Source organism: Equus przewalskii, chromosome 30 (genome assembly GCF_037783145.1).
Source record: "Equus przewalskii isolate Varuska chromosome 30, EquPr2, whole genome shotgun sequence".
NCBI lineage: Eukaryota > Metazoa > Chordata > Mammalia > Perissodactyla > Equidae > Equus > Equus przewalskii.
The window spans coordinates 6238388-6263194 of record NC_091860.1 but is presented as its reverse complement, the minus strand read 5'-3'; the positions used below and the strand labels follow the sequence as shown (position 1 = coordinate 6263194).

Genomic DNA, 24807 nt, shown 5'->3' with positions numbered 1-24807 from the left:
CACAGTGCTCAGCACATAGTAAGCGCTCAGAAAATATTATATATTAGTATCACCCAATTTAGCTAATCTTCACAGCATTGCAGTGAGTTTGGTGTGATTATCCCATCTTCCCAAAGAGGGAGCCGAGGCTCAAGCAGTAATGTCCCCTAGGTCACCAGGGGCCAAAAGTCAAGAATAACTGGGTTACGTGCATTACACCAGGAGGTCTCCTTGAGGAGGGCTAAGTCAAATCCCATTGTACATGCATCTCTAGCTTTGGTTCCAAATTTGCTTTAGAAAGGAATTGAACCCCTGCCCTGCACCATTCCCAACTCCTCTAAAAGTTAAAATTATGGTTATGAGAATTTCCAAGTCGACGTCCCATGAAAGTATTAGATTTTCCTCTATAATAAAAAATAAACTATTTTTCAAAAATAACATTGCTTTTTAGGAAGCATAATAATAGTTCTTTTTGTGCCTTTTTATGTAGTGTCCCTGGCTAGTAGTCAAAGCCAAGCCCACTGTCCTTTCATTGTTTTTTCTTCTTTAGATCAGGAAAGACTTGAAATTTGGCTCTTAAAATTTCCTTAATTTGTAAGAAGAAATATTCCCCTGGAAGCCCAGTTGTTATGACCAAAGAGGGAAAACATAGCTGTAACAAGAAATGACCAGCCTTTAAATCACGGGGTTTTCAGAATTAAATTGTTGAATTTATGTCACATCCTTTCTTGGCCATTCTCTAGCTATATCTGCCAAAAGTAACAACAATTGTTGCTCCAAGCGAAAACTCTTCATAGGTAGTGACACTGATAATGCCTCCCCATGCAGAGCCTCAGGGAAGCATCTGGATGGAGCTTAAAGGCAGGGATGTGCTGAATCATCCCCCAAGGAGGGGATTTCTTTAAAGCAGTTCCAGACAGAGGAATAGTCACCCTCTGACCTCTGAACAGCTTTCTCTGACAATTTCCAGAATGTCTGCTTCCAGAAACATTTCTTCCTTTGTTTCATCCCCATCAAAAAGTACTTACAAGGCACCCATTTGCCTCTGGGGAAGCATCAAAGATGCAGGGGAAAAAAAATCATACATATGGTCCCTATAGCCTTGGGAACTTATAGTCTAGGTTGCAGAGATACATTAAAAGGATACACAGATAGGAAGAGGTGTGTTGTGAATACATGGCCAGACAGTAAACTACAGTATTTATACCATATCCATCTAAACAGTTATTCTTTTCCAGCCTCAGTTTCCTTTTTATAACTCAGGAAGGCAGGGGTTCTACTGAGCTCTGACATTCTGTGAGTTGAGGATGAGTGAACTTGGGAATGAGTGCAAGCCACACAAACCCAAGTATTCTCTGTCCAGGCAGGTAAAGGAAATCTGTGACCTTCACAGATTACAGCAGAGACAAGCCTGCCTACACTGTCAGAATGATAGGGGAAGAGATGGTTTCTGGACTTGAAGTAAGAGACAGGGAAATATAACTTTTAGAAGTTTAGAATAAACACATGTCAAAGCTTTATTTAACTCATTAATGAGGGAACAGTAGAATAGTAAAAGCCAGTTCAAAGAATATTTGAGAAATTGAGTTTTTATATAGAACTGAGGCACAGAATTTTTGTATAAGATTGCCAAGTTAGGTTCAAAAGTGGTTCATGCCCCACAGGACAATTAATCATAACATGTGGAGTTGTCTTTTCTACAGCATAGAAATAATTTCTATCGTTATCAAAAATCTATAAAGTAACACATAACTTCAGAGAGTTTAGGCATCAATCAATGACCCAAACACAGGGGAAGCCCATCAACAATTAAATAATCCTTGGGTGGGCTTGCTAGACATGCTCCTATGGAAGGACATGAGGCCTTCTTTTTCCTCATTCCCAAGTTTTGGATAGAGCTGGTGATCACAAATAATCTCCAAGAATAATGTTTGATCACACATACGAAAAAAAGGCTGTTCCCCCTGTGTTTCTGTCTTGATTAATTTATACAAGCACAGCAAGAGGAAGAGGTGTCAATTACACACATCAGCCTCCTTGAGGATGGTCAGCGAATATAGAGTCGTAGAGTGACACTCGCAGAATTAACTTATGTCTGCAAACTTCACAGGCAATTTGGTTGCTTTTTCAGTAACTTCCGTAGCCTCTATTATTTCAGAGTTTTTCCTTCGTTTTGTTTTGAGATTTTTTTCTTTTTTTCTTTTTTGTTCAGTGGCTCTTCTCTTCCAAGCTAGGAAAACAAATATAAGAAATTAATCTCTGCCTGTTTCACATGCAGTAGCTACACATTTGGGTGAATTCCTTTCTCTCTAGGTCCCCAAAATCTGCTAAGGTTTTTGGCTGCCAAGAAGTGACCTTCTTTATAGGTGGGGACCCTGAAAGCTATAGAACAGATGTTAGAGCAGTTTCTTAGGAAGATTTTGTGGGCCTTAGTCCCATATAGGAAGCACAACTCTTATTCCCTAATTATGAGTTTGACACATCTGATTAAACAAAATCTATTTGTAAAGATTACATTCCAGGTATGACCTTGGTTGTATAATTATTTTGTCTAATTACATCCTGGTAAAAATTAGGTCAGATTCCTAATGAACCTATGCAAATAACTACACTATTATGAGGAATAAAGAAACTCAACAAAAGAATTTTTTCTGAATTCTGAGAGGTCAAGGAAAACAATTTAAATATTTCATTTCAATTATAAAAGCATAGTCTACTAAACTAAGCACTAAAGATAGATGTAAAAGAAGTAAATAACCAAAAAAAACCAAACAATGTGATTAAAAAAAGGGCAAAGAACTTAAGTAGACATTTCTCCAAAGATAAACAAATGGGCAATAAGCACATGAAAAGATGCTCAAGGTAAAGAGTCATTTGGGAAAATGCAAATGAAAACCACCATGAGCTATAACTTCACACCCATTAGTTTGGCTGTTATGGATTAAAATAACAAAAACCAAGGGCTGGCCCAGTGATGTAGTGGTTAAGTTCGTGTGCTCCACTTTGGTGGCCCAGGGTTCACAGGTTCAGATCCTGGGCATGGACCTACACACTGCTCATCAAGCCATGCTGTGGAGGTGTCCCACATACAAAATAGAGGAGGATTGGCACAGATGTTAGCTCAGAGCCAATCTTCCTCAAGGAAAAAGAGGAAGATTGGCAACAGATGTTAGCTCAGGGCCAATCTTCCTCACCAAAACAAAAACAAAAACAGAAAATAACAACTGTTGGTAAGGGTGTGGTGAAATTGGAAGCCTTATGCACTGCTGGTGAAAATTTAAAATGGTGCAGCTGCTGTGGAAAACAGTATGGCATTCTTCAAAAAATTAAACATATAATTACCATATTTCCAGCAATTCTACTCCTGGGTATACACCCAAGAAAAATGAAAGCAGAGATTCGAACAGGTATCTGTACACCCATGTTCATAGCAGCATTATTCACAATAGCCAAAAGGTGAAAGCAACCCAAGTACCCAATAACAGTTGAACGGATAAACACAGTGTGACATAGCCACACAATGGAACATTATTCAGCCTTAAAAAGGAAGCAAATTCTGACTCATTACCACATGAATAAACCTTGAGGACATTATGCTAAGTGAAATAAGGCAGTCACAGAAGGACAAATACTGTTTGATTCCACTTATAGGTGGCACCTAGAGCAGTCAAATTCATCAAGACAGAAAATGGAATGGTGACTGCCAGGGCCTTGGGGAGGGGAAGTGGAAGTTACTATTTCATGGGGACAGAGTTTCAGTTTGGGAGGATGAAGACTTTCTGGAGGTGGATGGTGGTGATGGTTGCACAACATTGTGAACGTTACTTAATGCCACTTAACTGTACACCTAAAATGGCTAAAATGGTAATTTTATGTTATGTATACTTTACCACAATAAAAAAAGAGAATTTCCTCAACAGCCATCAAACAATGAAACATTCAAAAATATTTCAATAATCTTCGGAAAAAACCCAATTAAATTTCTCTCATCGGTTCATTGAATTCTAGTTCCACTGGTTCTTGAATCACTGATCTGCTTTTACGAAGTTCTTTGTTCTCGGACGAGAGAGAGCTGGGAAACCTGACTCATCCCCTGGTGCCAACTGTCAGAGCCACCTTGAGCAAACTCCCAAACCTGTGCGCACGAGGATATTTCTTCCAGTATCAATAGTGTAGAGCGCCTGCTAGAGGATTTCCCACTAAGGCTTCAGGACTGTCCTTCTTTGTTAAAGATCCACTTGCTAACCTGGATGTTATAGGAAGTTCAGGTAAATTCGAGCGGAAAGTGAAAACCTCCTGTTAAGAAAGACTCTGAGGAGCTGTGGTTAATTTATCACAGTTACTAATCATTTCAGAATGAAGAAAAGTGAACACGACCCATAACTAGCCGACGAGGCTCTTGATGGTTACCTTGAGAGGGGGACAGTGAGGGATTGACGGATCGGCAGGGCTTCCTGTCAAACGTAAAATCTCTGAAATAGATTTACATTAACAACATGCTACCTGTTTAAAATTAACCTTGGAAGGCTCAGTTCTCTTTTGATTTGACAATCTTCCCCTGTAGTTCTTATAATAGTGTTGGCTTATTTAAAAAATAGAGCACCCACAAACAAACAATTCTTTCTATCATCCCTCTTTTTATAAGATGAAAGAATAAATCTTTGTGATTGCCCAGGGACCTCTTGGGAAATATTATACATGGTTTAGGTGTAAAATATATTTTGAAAAGGAAAAAATATTTAGTGGTGGGGAGGGGGAGGCAAAATTAAAAGCTATTAGAGGATATTTTGAAAGGATCAATACCTAAGAAAAATGTGGTTTTAGCTGGACTCCTTAATCAAAATGAAAATACGACATTTGAAAATACACTTAGAAAATAACACAATTGTTAGGAATCTTCGTCCTTTCAGATGTGAGGAACTTCTAAATTTTTTAAATAATCAATATAAAAAGTCAACACAAAGCACAAAAAAATCACTTTTACTATATGGCGACTCTGTTGTTTAGAAAAATTATGATCAAGGTAAAGAATAATCTTTTACTATTGCTTATTATGAGCAGACTATTCTAAGACCGACAGTCATTTTAACAGAAAGGAAACCAAATTCTAGTTTTACATTAACATGTTACCAGAAAAGGAGTAACAAAACTTTTATTGAAAGTATCTTATTAATAAACCCATCTGAACTGAGGAAACCTCGGCAAAGTTTAACATATTGTCTTAATTTTTTTTGAGATTTGTTGTTTGCCGGTATTATAACCCAAGACAAATAAATTTCCCTCCCTCACGCCTTCCACAACATGCTAGCCCCTCAGGTTCTGTCCTTCACTAAACTTTTTCATACTCTGGAAACACCTGACGCTTTAATACAAAAGTATTCTCTTTTTCTCTTGAAAAGCAAAAACACATTTCCTTACCTTGCATATAGAGTTGTATTTATTTGCCGTTATTATTCTTCATACAGTCTCATGTTGACAGAGTATATTAATTGAATATTCGTATAAGTTCTGTTATCAGAGAGAAAATTCAGACGTGAGTAATTGAAAACTCTCTGTCATACCCAATATTTTAGCAGATCAGAGACTTCACAAACACACACAATAGGATCCCCTTCAGCTGCATACATCCTTCCATATTTCCATATGTGGCAGAAAATGAACATGTTTGATAATAAAACCCAAGGAACAGCTTCTGTATAACATATAACAATAGTAAGCAAAGATATGTATACACATATACATGTCTGTATGTGTGCATACGTGTGCATGCACACATGCACATGCATACTTAGAGAACTGATTATATAATTTGCAGGGCTCAGTGCAAAATGAAAATGTGGGCCCTCTTTAAAAATTACATATATACATATACATATATATCTGATTAAATAAAATTTGCTTTTAAAGATGACCTCCCACATATGGACCTGGTTTCATAATTATTTTCTCCAAATATTCTGGTAAAACGGAGGTCATATATTCTAAAATGTAGTTGGACCAATGTTTCAACAGGCTACCTTACTTAAACATTTTTCAGGTATCTAACAATTGTCTACTAATTACTTTGACTTAATATTAATCCAAAGTTTTAACTTAATTAAGAATTTTGAGAATTATAGTATATTTAAGCTCATACACTACAGATGTGGTAATACTTGATATAAAAAATTTTCAGAACTCTAATTCAAATTAGTTGAACACGTAATTTCACACTGTTCTTAATTTTAAACATTACATAGAAGTAATGTTAGTTTATCTGTAAACCTGTGGGAAAAAAAAAAGCTCAGAATGTTCACATTGTAATTAGTCTCTTCATGGGAAAACAAATCCAAATCTTAAAATAAAATTAAATGCATACTTGTATTATATTCCACACTTACAAAATCAGGGAAAAGTCATGTAGCTATTTTTTAAACCAAAAATATTAAACCAGTTTGATTTATTGACCAATTCACCCTGCTTATGCGAACTTGGATTCTTAATTAAAAAATTTCTGAACTAACAATTTCTGTAAGAGGGCCTTTTTTCCCCCTTAAAAGACCAGCACATCTAAAGTATTAGAAGTTCAATTTCTTTATTTTGTAGAAATTTGGGGAATATTATATATGGGTAAATGTTTATAATTCTCCATAGAACAATCTGAATAGAACTCCTTTCAGAGACTATAACATCCAAATTGTTAATATTCTCCAGAAGTCAGAATGTTTCCCCCTCGGGACACAATGCGAAGCAGAGGTTGTCAGTTACAGACTCACAGACCCACCGAGAGCCCGCAGCCCTACAGTCCGAGCTACAGGTCAAAAATAAGCACAGAAACAGTAACACTCACCCATCCAGATCTCACAGAGCTTTTCTCTTCCACAGCGGGCATGATTATGTTTTTAATTCATTTGACTCCAAATAGATACACAACAAAGAAGAATCACAAACTAAATTCTCCCGTCATCTACTCCATCTAACAGACCACGGTGTCACCCTGTTTTCAGCCCATAAACCCAGATTTCCAGTCCCCACTCCCACCAAGGGGGCTTAATTTAGCGGCTGTGCACAGACCAGAGCCACACACACACAGGGTGCTCTCTCAGTGCAATGGAGACCAGCCTCGTGGTCAGACACCCACGGGTCTTGAAGACAGTGTAGCCCCGACCATGAGTTTCCTGATGCCCAGGATGACTCGACTTTCTGTCAAAGCCGGCTAGTGACCCAAGCCAAGAAACAAACCCACCAGTGCCTGAAACCAGCTGTGAAAAGAGATTGCAGGTTATACAGATGGGCGGTGTTGGCTAAGAACCAGAAACAAAAGCAAAAACACACAATCAGAGTTTGAAACAAACAAAAAACCCAGAGAAACCGAGAGTCAGCAAAGATGGAGTTCTGCTGCTGCTGGAGACTCACTTTGGGAATGAGGAAAGGTCACTGTGGGGCCCTGAGCACCACATGGGGTTTTTTTGGGCAACACAGTTTAATTGGCTCCAAGTGAGCCCATTTGCGTCTTTCTACGGAAAAATCTCTAAAACTGTCAAATTTCCAAAATGTTAAAGACATGAATGCATAAAAACAGAATAAACATAAGTCAAAGATTTATTTAACTCATTAATGAGGGGACAAGCTGATTCAAAGAGGATTTGAAGTACAGTATTTACAGCCATTGAAGAAACCATGTGAAATAAGACAGCTACTAGGTTAGAGTTTCTAAACTGGTTTATGTTCCCCCAGAGCCATAGCCTTTGGAGTTATCTATTATACCAGAACAGAAATAATTTACATCTCTATCTGGCATATATCTCCAAGCAACTTCAGCGAACCTGGGTCCCGACCAATGATAAGTGGTGAGCCAAGCAAAAGTACAGATCACTGACGAACCCTTGGAAGGGCCTTTGGCTCAAACTCCAGCATGACATTGAAAGGACACACATTTCTCCTGCTGCCTTATTTTCACATTTTGGATAACTTTTCTTAGCAAGGCAGATGGTGCAACTAGGAGAAGGGGTATTTGAGCAGGTGAGCCTGGTGCGAGAAACAAGATGGCTGAGAAGTGACAGAAGAGGCAGAGTGTCCTCTCAGAGAGTTCACAGTAAAAGGTGACCTGCAAGGCCAGGGCAGCAGGGTTTCCTGGAAGAGGCACTGGGCTGTGAGGGGCCGACAAGGAGCAGGGTGTAGCTGGACCTGCAAGCTGACTGGCACAGAGCTCCCCAGGCAAGACACTCAGAGCCACCTGTGGAGTTTTCTTACTCTGACCTCCTCTCCGGCCGGAGCAGTTGATGCAGTTCTATGTCACATGGCTTCTAATGAAGGTCTAGAAAACGCATTCACAACACCTCACTCCATTGCTCTCGGTGAAGGGACAAGCAACTGTTGCCCCCTTGGCGGTGACCCCACGAGGCTTCCCTTTCTGAGGAGGGCTGTCCCCAGGCTCTCTCCCTGCACAGCGAGCTTGCTTCCTGGTTCTGTCCCACACCTCTAGCCTCACCACCATGCCTGGAGCCTGGAGCCAAGCAATACCCTGCAGTTCAGAGTCGCCAGCACGGTGCCCAAGAGGCGACTCCCCGGGGCTCCCCACCACATCGCAGCCCACGCCCCACCATGCTCTCTGCCTGCTTGTCGCATACTTTCTGTCTTATCTCAGTCCACAGTCCTTGCCCTCGTCGCTCTCTTCCTGACACTGCTCAGCCTGTGCCTTCCTCTCCCGAGCATCCTCAGCTGCTTCTTCCCCACCACCAGGCATCTCCTGGCTCGGGGTAGCCCCCTCCTCCAGCTACCTCCGCGCTCGGTGTAATGCCACCCCCACATGGCTGCACCCCACTGTCCTGAAGTACTCCTCTTTCCGCTTCTCTGTGTTCTAAATCTTCCTCGACTAAGCCTCAAGGCTTGTCCCTGCACTCTGCTGTACAACCACATCCCGCCCTCTCCGAGCATTCGAACACGCACCAGGTGGCCTGTGGATTAGAGCGACTGTTCCCTGGGGTGATTCAGGACTTTGGATCACGTCCAGACTGTCTTTACAGCTACAGCTTTCCCACGTTGGCTTCAAGATCCACACATGACCCAAGGCTGGGTGGGATTAAATGTGGAGCCCCTCCCCTGGCCCCACGTCCACCTGCATCTGAGGGCCCTGGGACTAGGTCCCTGGAATCAGCTTGTCCCTTAAGTTTGGGAAGCCCAGAACAACTCTAAGTGAACCTTAAGACAGTTTTAAAACAGATCCAGGTTCTTTCAATCTGTCTTTCCGGTTTGGGAAAAGCTGAGATATAATTAGGGGAGGTATTTGTGTCTATCCTCCAAAGTCTTTGGAAAAACTCGCTCAGGCCAGAGCTCTGTGCATTGCTTCTACTGGCTTAGCAGGGACCACAGAGGTGAATGTGAGGGAACGAGAGTGCCTTTCTGGCCTCTCTCCTGCTCCTCCAGCCATCCCCAACTCTTCGAGTTGAGAGGGGAGCCCTCAGGGGCACAAGCTCCAGCCATCCCTTTTGCTTTGGCTCTGGGCAACACGGTAGGCCAAGCGCCAAGGCCCCAGGGTGCCTTTTCACTGCTTCTTCCACAAGGAACCCAGATGACCTGGCCCTCCTGCTGATCTTCGCCCAGAAAGGGCAGCCAAAGAGCTGCTGGCTCTTCCTAAAGTGGGGGCCAGACTCTTAGAGCCCAGGCTTTGAGTCCCAGCTCCAGCATCTACCAGTTATGTGAATTCGAGCAAGCCAACCTTAACTTATCTCATCCACAGGCTGAACAATATTAAGGCCCACCATATACTTCATAGAGCTTTTCTGAGGATCAAAGGAGATTTGAATAACCTCACAAACAATAAAGCATTAGAGAAATGTTAGTATTACCATTCATGGTAATAATACAGTAAATAATAGTAAAATTTTAGGTGTATCATGAACGCACCTCATCGTAATGACGTCTCTCCTAGTAACACCTGTCCTCATAACAAATCTTAACAAATCCTCAGTCTCCCCATAAACTACCTTTTCTTCACTTCACACAGTACAATACTATTCTCCCCATCTCTCCTGCCCAGGCAAGACACGCATCACTTCCTGAGGAGTTTGCGACCCTCGCTTTCCCACCTGCCCCACAGCTTCCTCCGCAGACTCACACCTTGGGCGGCAGGGCGGAGTCGAGTACCGTCCGGGCAGCCCACCCGCTCCGCCCCTCGTCCAGTGAGGGCCGCGCTAAGACATCCTCCAGCTCTGGCAGTTCCTTCCTCAGCCAGCTGGGCGTCGACTCAGCTCCAGTGTCACCTGGGGCATGTCCCATGACACACAGCAGTGAACAAGAGTTCCGTGACCCAGCACATTTGGGAGACGCTGGACAAAGTTAAAGTTGTTTCGGTTTGCTTGTGGAACTGCAGGACTTTTCAGACGTTAATATACTGACGTATGTTACAAATTCGCAGGTGGGGAAGTGGTGTGCTGCTTCCCAAACCTACTGGGCCAGGGACCCCTTTTTTCTGGCACAGTCTTTGGCTGGGTTGTGTCCTGGGGAACACTGTCTTTACCTGTCTTTTGGGGTCAGCACACTGAGGCGCCCTCCGCAGGGCTTCCAGCCCGGGGTCAGAGATGAACCCTGGCTGAAGCGTTCGTTCATTGCAGACAGCTCCTTCACCCCGTGTCAGCGCTCCTCCCTGTCAGTCGGACTCACCCCTCCCATCTTCTCGCAGACACAATGGCATCCTGCAGAGAGCTTTCCTCCTCCCCTCACCTCCCGGCACTGCTCCCAGCACTGCAGTTCTGTCAGCTCACAGGCTAGGGCAGAGTACTCATCTTTCTGCTTCTCACAGGGGAGAGCACTTGGTCCATGACCACCATGAGGAACAGCAGGGAGAGGCCTCCCCGGCCAATCTCAGCAAAAAAGCCAGGGACAAGCAGGGTTAAGCCTGCAAGTCGCTCCGGCACCAACTTCTCTAGAGAGAAAGATTCCTATCTGCCAAGGAGTCCAGGCCTGAGGGCCTTGGTGGCCCTGGAGACCACCCCAGAGAAGCCCCCGTCCTTGACAAACAAGGAGAGACTTGTCATCTCACCCCAGGCCAGCAAGAAGACACGTGTCTCCTCGGTTCAGGAAGGGCTCTCTCCCTCCCATTTGAGCCCAGTTTGGAAATTTCACCCTCCCTCGGGGATCTGGGTGTTTTCCTTCAATTTAATTGTTCGCAGGCCCTCTGCCAGGCCCTGGGGGAGACAAGAAAAGTGTCTCTGGGGAGCATGATCTGCACTAGAAGGAGTCAGGACACACGCCTTCCAGGTTTCACCCTCTGTAACAGGGGTTCTAGGAGCAGCCGCGGTGCTGGGGGAACCAAAGCCTGCTCAGGCCTCCGAGGACCATTGTCCCTGTGTGTTTCAACCACATGCCCAAAGGGGAGGTTTGCAGCAAACTGCTCTCTGCTGATAGCCCATGGCAAGGGGCAGAGGTCACTTACTGTGAAGTTATAAGAGCTTCAGCTTTGGAGCTTCCACCCTGTTCAAGCGCCTTCCGAGCCCCCGTGCCCAACCTTGCACCTGCACTTTAGGATTCTCTTCCTTATTCCCAAACTGAGTAAGTCTTGGCCGCATGAGTCCTGGATCCACTCTTGGTGGGTGAGAGGCACATGCCTCCATTAGGTCCCATTCTGTGGAAACTTGCTGGACCAGAAGATGGTCCTGAACTTGATAAAGCTGGTCCTGAACTGGATGTCACATGATAGAAGTGCCCGTGACCAGCTCTCAGCGTTGGTGCATTTGTGGAGAAGATCGTTTTTTGGGAAGGCGCTGGCATTTCCGGATCTGAATGGCTGAGATGGTCCCGAGACAGCCATACGCACCATAGGACACCTGAAAACCCTGCTGCTGATGGCCTTGATGATGCCACAGTCCAGCAGGCCAGTGGGCCAAACTAGGGGATGACCCACTTGTTTCCTACTCAACTTTATTTTTGGGAAAATTCTCGTGACCATTAGCATCTTCCAGCAGTCTCAGCTTGTTACTCTGTGTTTATTTCCTCCAAAACTTATTTACCTTTTCTAGAAATCAGTGCAACTCATCAGGAACTCCCACATGAAGGCAAATAACAGCCAGAGACATAGATAATGACCAGTATTCCCAATGATGGGACTTGCCAGTCAAGTAACAGTTGTGTCTGACCAGCTTTGGGAGCTCTGCCCTTTGGCTCAAGCACTCTCACCAGAGTCAGCTTTCTGGGACCCAGACCCCCTTTGTGCTCTGAAACTTCAAAGCAAAATGCTTCCTTGTCTCAAGGCTGTCAGAACTCACTGGATTCCCTTTAAAGTTCTCTAGAATCCCCTTCCCATACTTATTGCTTCCAAGATAAAACAAAGTTCTGCATCCTTTTGCTGTAAAGAATGTTGGAGAGGAAAATCCGACTGTAGGCTCAGAGCTGTAATTTATTTGTGCTTTTCCCATCCCCGTGGGAATAAAGAAAAGCACACGCCATTGCCCAACAGAAAAAGCCTCCCCTGGAGCATAGGATGTGCTCCGCGGGTGGAGGAACCATGCCAGGGAGACAAGCCGCCCTATAAAATGGGAGGGAGCCCCAACAAAAAGTCTGGCTTTGAAAACGAACCCCTGAGGCCAGACCCACTTGGTGGGAAACAGATGTGCCTGTGACAGAAGGAGGAGATTTGTGGGCCTCTCTCTCTCCCTCGCAGTCCAGCCACGTTCACGGTGAGCCCCGCGTGGAGCAGCCCCCGGGCTTGCTGGGATTAGAATTGCTCCTTTCAGCTTTCAGTCATGGCTGGGTGATCAGAAATTCCCAGGACTTGTGATAGTAATAAAAGTATCACCAACAAAAAAAAATAATCTAAAGAGGGAAGATGGAAGGGACTCCAGATCTAGTACTCTGAGAGAACAGTCAGGAGAAAGTGTCTTGAAAATGTGTCCCTCTCTGTTTTGGGGAGAAAAGAATTGATAGTTTTCTCTTTTTACCATTAAAATCCTCTCCCTATAAAAAAGTAAAAAGGTTTCATGTACAACTTCTCACTACACGGATCACCTCCCGTCTACCCCTTCACTCAGCAGAGGGTGACATTCAGCCTCCTGCCCCCTTAGGCCACCAAGAGATATGGGGGCTGCTTCCCAAGTCAGTCCTCAAGGGTCTGGGTCCTCTCACATAATGAGACCCAGGCCACCAGGCATGCCAGCAAACCCTTGTCACTCCTTCAGCTGTATCCACCTACGATAGGCTTCACTCGGGTTCGTGTTGTCTGTATAATAGATTATATTTTGAGAAGAATGTTGACACTCTCTTGATTTTCTCCTAGTGTTACACTGCTGAGATGAAGCCTGGGCCCAGTCCTGTCCCAAATCCATGAGACTACAATCTTTGTGCCGATTCAGTTCAAGCCAGACTCAGGATGCAGGTTTATGATCGAGGCCAACTCAGCTCGTATTAAGGCTTGCAACCAACCGGCAGAGAAGGAGGTGCTCTGAGCCCAGAGAGAGGCCGACTTCTAAGCTAAATGTGTGCAACTCCAGAAGCAAAGCTCGAGCCGCTGCCCACACTGCCGTTCTCTCAGCCGTCGCCCACGTCCAAGCATAGCAGAAGGAATAGAGCTATTTGGAGAGGATCGTAAAATGTTAGCGCTGGAATTGACCACTGCGCTCCCAGACTAGCGCCATCTCGTTATTCAACTGGAGCGAGTGAGTGCCAGACCGGCCTGCTCAGGGTCAGCCAGCTTATTAATTGAAGACAGAAAGATAATGTGGAAATCAAACACTTTTGCCATTTTGTGACAGCTCTGGGCTAAGATTTTATGAGGAAGATGTTGGAACCGTAACTGAAATTTGGGACTGAGAATTTTATATGGATTGAGTTTTTCCATGCTTCTCCTTCTCGCACATGGTGGAAATACTGAGAGCTGACTACACGCAAGCGCCCCGTAAAAATACGGGATTCCTACATGGAAGGCGAGTGAGGGCAGAGGCTGCTGTCTATTAGCCTGCCGACTTTTCACACGCTGTCTCCGCAGCTCTCCTTTCCCTGTGCCGCCTCGACAGCTGAGGTAACAAGACTTCTATGTCACCTTGAGGCTCAGGCAATTATCTGACTCATGGTAGACGTGTGGGTTACACACAGCACTGGGTTAGTGTGGCCAGAAATCAAAGCTCTGTGGCGTGACCGAGATACGCCTGGACCTTCCTGTGTCCTCTCTCTGCCCTCTCTCATGGGGACACTCGGGTCCCCTCTTCCGTAATGCTGACACCCCACGGTGGGGACGCTTGGAGTGGAAAAAGCTCTATGTTCAGAGGAGAAATGCATGGAGCCCAGACATGGTTGAGTTACCTCCCTAATCTTGGGTACAATGTCTGAGGGCGCACCCAGCCTCCCCTCCTCCCTAAGCGGGTCTCAAGCTGTCTAGTCCTTAAGGTCAAGGTCGAGTCCTTCCTCTCCTTGTTCCTGGATGCTTTGTGATAAGCTGGCCCCAGGAACGTGCCCTCCCACCTCCTCCAGCCCTCTCAAACTGCTCCGGCATTCAGCCTGAGCTAGCTGGCAACTTGATTTTATTTTATTTTGTTGATTTGATTTTATTTTTTGGCAGCTCCCATCACCCCACCTAAATCTGGAGCTCCTTGAGGACCAGAACCCGGCATATGTAAATACGTGGTGTGTTTAATACCTAGCACAGCTCAGAAAGGTCCTTGGGGACCATCCTTCAGTGACAACAAAGCCATCTGTGCTGCGGTTCCTGTCTTGAAAGAGGAAGCAGTGACACAGGTTTATAAAGAGTTTGTCTCTCACTAGAACATTGGCCCTTGCTGGGCAAAGAAAGCTTTTTCTAGATAAAGTGGAGCTGCTTGGGGGCTGGCCACTGGGGGCTGGGCCAGGTGAGGAAGAGAAACGCTTTCCTCGGCCTAGGTGATGGAATTGTTCTTGTCACTCTAGCCCATGGGGTGGGGAAGGGTGTTCACAGCCCTGTCAGAAGCTTCCCTGATGGCCTCTGACTGGAGCAAGCGGGCGAGCGGGCCTGGAGCAGCGATGACCTGCCCCTCCCCAGCCAGCTGCCCGCGGGGGGCCGGGCCTGCTGCTCAGGCCTGTCGGCTGGGCTGTTGGTCCTTGAGCAAACAGTGTGATGACTCTCACTCCTGCTGACATTCGTGGAGAAGAGCCCCAGGCAGGAAGGAACGCTGGTTGGGCTCGAGCCACTTCTGAAAACACAGGCAACTGCACAAAACCCCCGAGGGTTCCTGTCCTGTGAACCAAAGGATGTGACAGGCTGGGCTGGGGAGTGGAGGTGCACGGGAATGGGGGTGGGCAGTTCACGAGGTGGCCTCTGGCCTCGAGGCGTGCTTCAGAGGGGGCTCCTTGTGTGGGAGTAAAGGAATCTGGGATGTTCCCAGTACAGCTAGATTAAATTCTTTTGGCTTGTTGGTGTGCAATGAGCCCAGCACGATGTCAGGTGACACTCACAACCAAAAAAAGTGCTGATCCCTGCCAGAATAAGTACTTCAGAGGCGGGCTCCTTCGGGCCTTCACATGGGAGAGATGGTTAAAACCGAACGTGGTCAAAAAAGACTGGTGGAATTTTCGTGTGTTTAGGGGTGCATCTCAGAGCCAGATGATGGCATGAAATGCACAGGGGAAAGCAAATGTGCTATGTTTGGGGTGTCAGGTGCTGTGAGGGCTAGCCAACTGGGGACAGAGGTGGGATTAGTAGCAGATAGGATTAGAAAGGCAGAATTTGTCATAGCAGGGCCTTGAATGCCAAGCAAGAGAGTTTGGTTCTTCTCCCACAAGCAAGGGAGACCCACTGGAGGCTTTGGCAGAAGCAGTGGAATGGCAAGGTGGGTATTTGGAGAGCTCACCTGAATGGAGGGGCCAGAGCCTGAAGGCAGAGGGTTATGACTCAGGCAGGACATTGGGACCACCCTGCACTGCTGGCCAAGGGGATGTCCAGCAGGGGACAGATAGAGCAGGTATTTTGGAGGAAGAATCCGTCTCCTAATGGCCCTTCCTGCCTGGACAAAGTGCCTGTGCCTTTGACAAAGCGGCACTGTAGCCTTGTTACTCTTCTAGCCAAATCCCCGCGGCTTCCCCATGGCTCGCCATATAAAGCTCTAACTCCTCGGCTGGCCTTCAAGGCCCACACCAGTGATTTTCATGCTTTTTTAAAGCAGCAGGATTCTTCTTCAAAGGTGATCTTACGCAGAAAACCAAGATGTAAAACAGACAAAAGCAGAGCAGCTCTACTCAAATCTATGCACAGGCCCCGCCCATTCTCCATTCAGCCCCTCCCCGTACGTTTTAGTGCCCAGTCCATCACCCCTGACACCGGATCCCTATCCCCACCTGCAGAGTCTGAGACCCCTCCAAGCAAATCCTAGGCCTTTAAGGAGCATAGTTGGAGCCCATTTCCCTACCAGGTCACTTTCAATTTGCCTTTCTCTGCTGCTCTTCATGCCCATCAGTGTTCTTGACCTTCTGCTGTGAACATACCTTGGTCCTTGGCATCCTGCTGCTGTTTGCCCTCATCTTGACATGATGTCCTCATAACACCTCACACGCTTCCAAACATCACCAGGTCCAGCTAATGCTTCTCCTTTACTGTTGTCATCATCACCATCATAAACATCACCATCATCATCACCATCACACCATCATCATCACCATCATCACCACCATCATCATCACCATCATCACCACCATCATCATCATCACTATCACCATCATCATCATTATCATCATCATCACCATCATCATAACCATTCAGCCAAAAAGTATATTGAACACTTACTATATTCATTCAATAGAGATTTTCTCTTTTTGTTTTTATGTAGTTTTGTTTGTTTGTTTGTTTGTTTTTGTGAGGAAGATTGGCTCTGACCTAACATCTGTTGCTAATCTTCCTCTTCTTTTTTTCTTTCTTTCTCTTCCCAAAGCCCCAGTACATAGTTGTATATCCTAGTGTAGATCATTCCAATTCCTCTCTGTGGGATGCTGCCACAGCACGGCTTGATGAGTGCTGCATAGGTCCGTGCCCAGGATCTGAACCAGTGAACCCTGGGCCACTGAAGCAGAGTGCATGAACTTAACTGCTCAGCTACCGGGCCAGCCCTGGAAATGTTTTCATTTAATGCTCACATCAACACACCCAGGTAGGTATTATTATTTCTCTCACTTTACAGACCAAAACTAAAGTATAAAGAGGTTAAGTAAACTGCTCGAGGGCACCCAGCTAGGAAGCAGCTGAGCCAAGATTCAAACCCGGGCAGTCCAACATAAGAGCGCCACTCCCAACAGGGTCCTCCACAGCCTCCCCAAGTACATATACGTAGATTGGTTGGTGGATTAATTAGGCTGATGACAGAGGGAATACAAATTATGAAAGAGAAAATTCACTCAATCATTTAGCAATAGGTACTAGTTCCTACTATGTGCCAAGCCCTGTGCCAGGCTCCAGACAGATGGTGGTGAAACAGGTGCGACACTGCTCTGTCCCCTGTGGGGCTTGCAGTCTTGGGAAAGGAGTCAAAGATGATCATGAGTTTTCCAGTGTGAGTGAGTCAGAGACAAAATGATAGTACCCTTGGGAGAAAATTCAGGTGAAGGAGTGAACTTAGAGGTAAGAAGATGATTTTGGGAAGCATGGAGCTTCAGGTGCCAGGGTAAAGCAAATTAACAAATGAAATTATTCAGATGGTAGTGGACATACTGGCCGGGAGCTCAGAGAGAGACAGTTGTGGGAGACATGGACCTCGGAACTACGTAAATAGTGTTGACAGCCAAAGACAGGAGCCTAAGCCAAAATTCACATAGAGAAAATTAAGTCTAGAAACAGGAGCCAAGCCATGGAGAATGCTCCAGAGGGGATGACACAGCTGAGAGAAGAAACGGTTACAAGTGTCAAAGGCGCCAGGGGCTGAGGAGGTTTGAAGGAGAGGGAGAGGTGGTTAACAGTGCCAAAGATCTCAGGCGGAGCGACAAAAAGAACATGAGGTCTGTCCATTGGACGTCCAGCGAAGTTTTTGCCGATTTGTGAGAGCACAGTTTCAACAGAGGGGTGAGGCTAATTGATAGATTATGGGGGACTTGGGAGGAAAATGGGTGACGGGAAAAGGCAAGAGCCGCTTGCTAAATACACCTCACGTTGAGAAGCTGGCGTGATAGTAATGGTCGGCTAAAGGAATAAAATGCTGAACAAAATCAGTTTTACTGCTCATGTGACCTGACCCAAATATGACTATGTTTAAATGTGACAGTCACTGGATTTAAAATAGACTGCTTAAAGTCATGCCAATGAAAACAGGACCCTCAAAGTTGACCTACCTGAATCTCAGGAGTTCCCACCCAAATGAATGGTGGTCTCTGCTCTCCATTTCCTGTTTGGGATCATGACCAAGTTTAGTTCGGCAGATTCTTTCTTCCTTTTATAACTAAAATTTTAAAAATAAAAGAAACAATCTAGTTCTTCCCCCAAATGTATTTTTCCTTGGGGAAACATTTACATTCTTATGACCCCAAATGCTAAGCCAATAAAAGCAGCAGCAGAAGCCATTATTCATTGTTATCAGCCAAAAAGCAGAAGGAAATGAAAAGCTCAGAGAATTTCAGTGTTTTGGGTGGAGAAAAATGACTTTTTTGTCTTTGTATTTTTGTCTTCTCTGCCACTATAATTTAGACAGACAGAGAAGTGGCCTGGCAATCGGCCGTGTCCATAAGGCCAAATAGCTCATTTCCCAGAGGGCTTGGAGAAAGACCGTTGGGGCATCTTTACAAAAAGTGTGGCAGGCTCAGGCCTGGAACTGGGGGAGATCACGAGAGTGAGCTGCTTCTTGCTGAAAGAAACTGCTAAATTCAACACCAGAATGCATTAATTTTGGAATCATAAAGATACAATCTTCCTAGCATACTCATTGCATATTGACCTCTGATCCAATTCAGGCCCGGAAACTAAAGCCGAGGGCAAATCAGAAATAGGGAGGCAGTGACAGCCATGGGTCACAACCACTTTGAGGAGAGGCTGAGACAACTGAGGTCATTTTGGCTTGAGAAAAGAGGAAACGGAGAAAAGATATGGATCACATGAGTAACTATTAGCTCTTTCTGTTAGGAACAAAACACAAAGAAAGAGTTTAAACTCTCACAAGAAGGCTTTAGTTGGAAATTAGGAAAGAGTTTCTGACCAATTGGTTTGTAAATATTTAGTGTCTTGCTAAGGGTCATTGAGATTACCCAGGTTCAATCCTATATCCTCCGATGTGACCTTGAGCGAGTTACTGAGCCTCTCTGTGTCTCAATTTCCTCCAAAGTGGGATTTAGCAGTCCCTAACTGTGGAAAGGATTTTGTGAGTTAGCCCATGAAAATCGCTTAGCAGAGAAGCAGAGCACCATAGACGCTCTGTGAATGGTAGTCATCCTGGTCTCCATCATGACCATTACCATCCTCATTACAACCCAGCAACACTCATCAGAACCCACAACGTCAGATGAGAAGGAAATGTAACACCATTTTTCTAAACCTGAATTTAACATCTATTTTGAGCCCCCACTTGGAGGAAAATACATCTCTGGCAACTCGGGGTTACCTCCTTCCTTGTAGGGGGAGGATTGACTTCTGTATAGCCCAGGGGTTGAGGAGAGGGGGGATCTAGGGTGGTCATTAGTCCATATCGGCATCCCCAGAGATCTGGGTGTGGTTTCAGGTCTCAGTCCACACAGGTGGCTACCACCTTCAAGGCCTCCATAGGCCCAGCTCTCTTTTAGCTACTTCAATGGTCTTCTTGAGGACAGATGGCCATGGGAATCCTGGGAGGGTCCTCAAATGACTCTAGACCCAAGCAGCCATTTCCCTTTGGGGATCTCATCACCACCCCAGGGCCAGGCCCAGGAGAAGTGAGACCAGGATCCCTCTGCCAACTGACTCCCAAGACATTTATTCCCTTCAGTAGGCCTTGGCCCCAAGAGGGCAGGGTGTGGGACCTACCTTGCTTGAGACCCAAACCTCTACACACACACCTTACTTCCCCTCTGAGTCGCTCTCCCCTGTGGGTTACAGGGGTAGATGGGGGACTAAAGCTTCGATTAGTTCACACATTATCCCACTGCTCCCTGAAGACATCAATCTCTCATTTCAGCCCCCGCCCAACAGAAGGCTCCTTATGTGGTCGTCTTGCTGCTTTTCTTAAATAACTTCCTGCTGTCTACACAAAAAGACTGCAAAAGGCTCCTCCAAAGATCCTGTGGCTGCCCTCTGTGCCCTTCTCTGTGCCCTTCTCTAAGGTCCCTGCAGCCATGTGCTATCAAGACAGGGAAGTTCACGGCGCTCGCCACAGGCAAACAAGCTAACGCATCACACCTCCATCGAGTGAAATGGCTCAGGTAAACCATGGCAGGAAATAGCTTAATTCCATTCTATATATTTATCTAAATAACTTACACAAAACACAGAAGGAACAAGACAAAAATAAAGGGTAAAATTGGTCAAAAAAGAAAATAAAGGAATCAGGAGTCAGGAAGGATTTGCTCCACATGCCAGGGAGCCCCAACTTGCTCCAGGACCGTCACAAAGAGGACTCACCTTCCCAGTAGCCAGGGCACGGAGTCTCCCCAGTGCTGAAATTCTCCCCACAGTCCCTCGGGAGGGGGACCCTGTGTAACGTAGAGAACTAAAGCTCAGTGATACCTGCAAGGGCACTAATACAGTGAGCTGCCCCAAGCTGCTGCTTACAACTCCTCGGCCATGGACCCAGAGCATCTTGACAAATGGAATACCAATCAAAATAATTTCCCAAGGGCCAGTACTGTGCCATCCACACACCCATCTTCTTGTTGTTTAACTAAATAACAAACAAGCTAAGTAAGCCTAAATAAGGTTTAGCAGGTTTAAGAGAGGTGAAAAAACTGCATATTATTCAGGCAGTCAAGTATTTAGCAACAGGAAGTTCAGGTTGGGGTGACCAACTGTCCCATTTGCTGGGGACTCAGGGCTTTGAGTATTAAACAGTTGGGCACCCTGGTTCAGAGCAACACCTCCCACCTTGTACCTGGATCATAGCTCTTCTGTGTTGCTATGTAGGTGCAAAACTTTAAAATTCAGACAATCTGAGGTGGAGTTGACGCCTTCTGAGAAGAACTGAGGAGCTAACGGGAAGGAGCGAGCAGCGGCCAGACCTCCACCAGGAAGGGGTGGAGGGAGCTGTGCAGGTAGGGCCCAGATTCTCCTCCAGAAGCAAAACACCCAGCCTTGTGGTTTGTCCATTCGAGGTGTTCAATAAATAGTAGAATCAAGTTGACTTGGAGGGACTCTAGGGGGTACGTTGTTCCTCTGCCTCTTCCAGCCCCTTTTGCCTTGTCTTCCCATGAGCGCCTCATTGGGGCACACATCTTGTTTGCTAATCGGCCCTTGATCCCATCCTCCGTTCAGGGCCGGGATGTGTGTCCTGGTCGCGGGGCCTCTGGTGACAGAGAGGAGAGTCCTCTTCTGCGGGTGCCTAATGCTCTTCTCCTGGCCCCTGGAGACTGGCCTGACAGGATCCGGGGGAGGATCCTGCTCCAAGAAGTGTCCTCCCTGGTTTCCCCTTCCCTGAGAACAGAGTGTGACCAGTCTCTGGGCTGTTTCCTTCCAATCTCACTTACTCCTGCTTCTTAGGCACCCCGAGGATGCAGAGCGCTGGGGTACAGCACTGGGGTGTCAGGCAGGAAGAAAACATCATCCTTGCCCACGGGGGTTTTGTGGTTAGTTACTCAGACAAATAGGTAAATAAGTAAATGAGTCTTCTCAACTTCCTTTTGGAAAGTTTGGAAATGATTAATAATTAAAACAAAACAAACAAAAACAACCACAACGATAAAAATGAAAATTAAAAAACCTCCGAGAACTCAGCTCTCATGCCAAAATTAAACCAAAACAATTGAGGCCTCTGAAAATTATCTCCCACTCCCTCCCTGGAATGATACCTCTTCCCTGGGCTTCTCCTCCACTTTCTGGAAGAGAAACAATTAAAGAAATAGATTCTCTAACTCCTGATTTATTTATCCATACCTACAGGAGGGTCGCTCATCTTTTCTGGGCCTGAGTTGTTTCATCAAGAAATAAAAATAATAATATAATAGCAGTCATTTGAAAAGTGCTAGGTATATATCAGGTACTGTTCTAAGCACTTTGTTTATATTAACTAACTTAATCTTCACAATAATATTGTGAGGTACATCCTATCATGGTCTCCATTTTATAGATGAGAAAACTAGGGTGCAAAGAATTTAAATAACTTGCACAAAGTCACACAGTTGGTAAGTGAGAGGGCTGAGATTCAATCTAGACTGGCTTCAGGATGCATGCATTTAGCATTACTCAATGCTGAATGATAAACTGAATGGGTGGATAGTGGATGGATGGTGGATGGATGAATGGGTAGTGGATGGTCAGATGGATGGATGGTAGATGATGGCAAATGGATGGATGGTGGATGGATGGTGGATAGACAGTGGATGGATGGATGGTTGGTGGATGGTCAGATGGACAGATGGATGGATGGTGGATGGATGGATGTTGGGTGGTGGGTGGATGAATGGGTGGCAGATGGTCAGATGAAGGCACTGGCATAGCAATCGCAGATACCTCTTTTATCTGCAGTATATGGCATCAATATTTAAAATTCATGCTCTTAACATGAATTGTGCTTCTTAACATTCTTTTATTTCAAAATGAAGTGGAGGAGTGTCCCTTAGGAGGACAACAGACTCTGAGCTGAGTACGAAGGCAGCCTCTATTGTATGACACCTTCCTTGGAAAAGGAGCATCCCCCTCCAGGACTCATTTAAATCTCTGTGGAATGGAAGCAAAGAAGTTGTGTTTCTCCAAAAAGAATTAGTCTCAGAAGAGTTCTCGGAAAATCTTGGATACAAATTTCTCCTTTGGAGCCAAGACTCACACATATCTTACATGAAAGCGAAAAGAATATTTGCAGTTACCCTCAAAGAAATAGATTACTACATCCAGTCAACAGAGCTTGTCTTAAACCTCCAAAGAATTAGATGAGCTCTCCTTAAATATTACTCTTTAATTAAGGGACCAGTTTGAAGCCAGCCAGATCTGGGGCTTTGGGCTAGCAATCATCAGACCTCAGTGACAGGTCTGTTTTCTCTCTCAGTGATATTAATCTTTTGACCACCAAACATTTTCTTTAATAAAAGCATTTTGTGTGCCTTACTCTTAGCAGACTCCTAGGGACTGCTTAGATACGGAAGGAAGGAAAATTCTGTGGATCCAGAGAACCAAGTATGACTGAGCACTTACTTTACCCTAGAAGAGATCACATGCCACGGGAAACTATTATGCTTTAAAAACTTACCCTTGGCACAATTTTCAAAGATATAGAGACTTGCCTTTTTCTGATTTTGTTTAGAAGATAATAAAGTTTTATTTTCTTTTTAATTGTTTGATGGATAGGTCTGATTAATGCCTTTCGTATTTTCCATTGGTCTGGAACTCAAATGGGCCTATGTGAATTTAACTCTTACACCTCCATTTTAGTTAGCTCATATTCTGAAGAATTCTGCAAGGCGAATAGCATTGGGCAGAGACTGGTATATTATTTGGGCTCTATTATTCCTGCAAGAGTCACGGAACCCTACTTAGACTCAGTTTCTCAGCCTGACCAGCAAAATGGAGATACTCTTCTCCACCCTACTATCTAGGCATTGACAGGAATGCACCATCATTGAAACTAGGGGTGTTGTGTAGTGGTTGACATAGTTAGGTAACAGATAAGAATAGTCATTCTGAAAAGCAGAAGAAATAGTGATGAAGCAACATTTACATCATTGTATTAATATAATGGGCTTTGAACCTACAAGTTAGGTTGTAACCAAGCATCATGCACTTACAGACAAATTCCTCTGAAAATTCAATGACGCAAACAGCAAAATTGTTTACCATCATATAAAGGTAATACTAAAAATGAGATTCTAACACTAGTACTGTTATAGTCTACATGCCCCACATTTAGATCTTTTGGTTGTATCACTAAAACGCTATCTTAAAAAACATAGCCCGTGCTCCTTCTGGAGAAACATACCTTCTTTGCTTCCATTCCACAGGGATTTAAATGAGTCCTGGCGGGCGATGCTCCTTTCCAAGGAAGGTGTAATACACTAGAGGCTGCAGAAGGGAGGAGGCTGGGGCACTGTAGTATTATCGGGTGGAGTGGGTGTCGTTAGGGTGCCCCTGGTGGCCTTTTCTCAATTTCAGTTCTTTACAAAAGATAGGGAAATAATAATTTATGAAGGTGTGGGAACTGAGATTTATGGTAGTTGTCGTCTCCAAGGCAGTTTAGAGCATCAGAGAATCCATAAGCTTTAACGCCACCCATCCCGTTCCCGACTGTGAATAAAATTCTCCCCAGAGATGGCTACGAAAACCGCCAGGAGCAAGGATGGTCTTAAAGCCATGAGCTTTGTTTCCTGGTACTATGTCAGAGTGCAGCCTCGCCTTCTAGAGACTATTCCAAGTGTCCTGAGCACTATTTAGGGGCTCAAATACCAGCCAAAAGAGCCCTGACCTCAGAGACCTCTTTGACTCTAGATACTCTTTGTCCACATCCTAATGGCCAAAGGAGAAGCCCCAGCCCCCCTTCACAGCCTCTTGTCACTTAAGGCGTGTTTATTAATAACTCTTCCCAGTGACCCTTAAAGTCGTTCAGCCCATTAGCTTCCAGTTTCTCTTGCTCCAGCTAGGAGAGCAAAGGGTTTAGGAACCATAACACAAGAAGGAAGGCTGAAAGAGAAAGAAAAACGTCTTAGTGGTGACAAGGTAACTGATTTTAGACACTTAAAGGCATTCCTATGAAAGAGGAATTAGAATGTTTATCTGGCATGACATCAGAGAACAAAGCTGGGCCCAGT

The 24807-nt window shown here is 45.1% G+C and overlaps 1 long non-coding RNA gene across 2 annotated transcripts; it reads right to left on the bottom strand.

Annotated features, from left to right (window-relative positions):
• Nucleotides 1-1471: 1471 nt before the first annotated feature.
• Nucleotides 1472-16518, bottom strand: LOC103566330 (uncharacterized). Of its 2 annotated transcripts, none has more exons than XR_011534983.1 (3): nucleotides 16402-16518; nucleotides 5398-5487; nucleotides 1472-2209 (listed from the first exon to the last, which is right to left on the bottom strand). It is a non-coding gene; the product is annotated as an uncharacterized lncRNA (long non-coding RNA). The 2 variants fall into 2 exon arrangements; XR_011534982.1 differs by lacking the exon at nucleotides 16402-16518 and adding an exon at nucleotides 6809-7218.
• Nucleotides 16519-24807: the final 8289 nt, after the last annotated feature.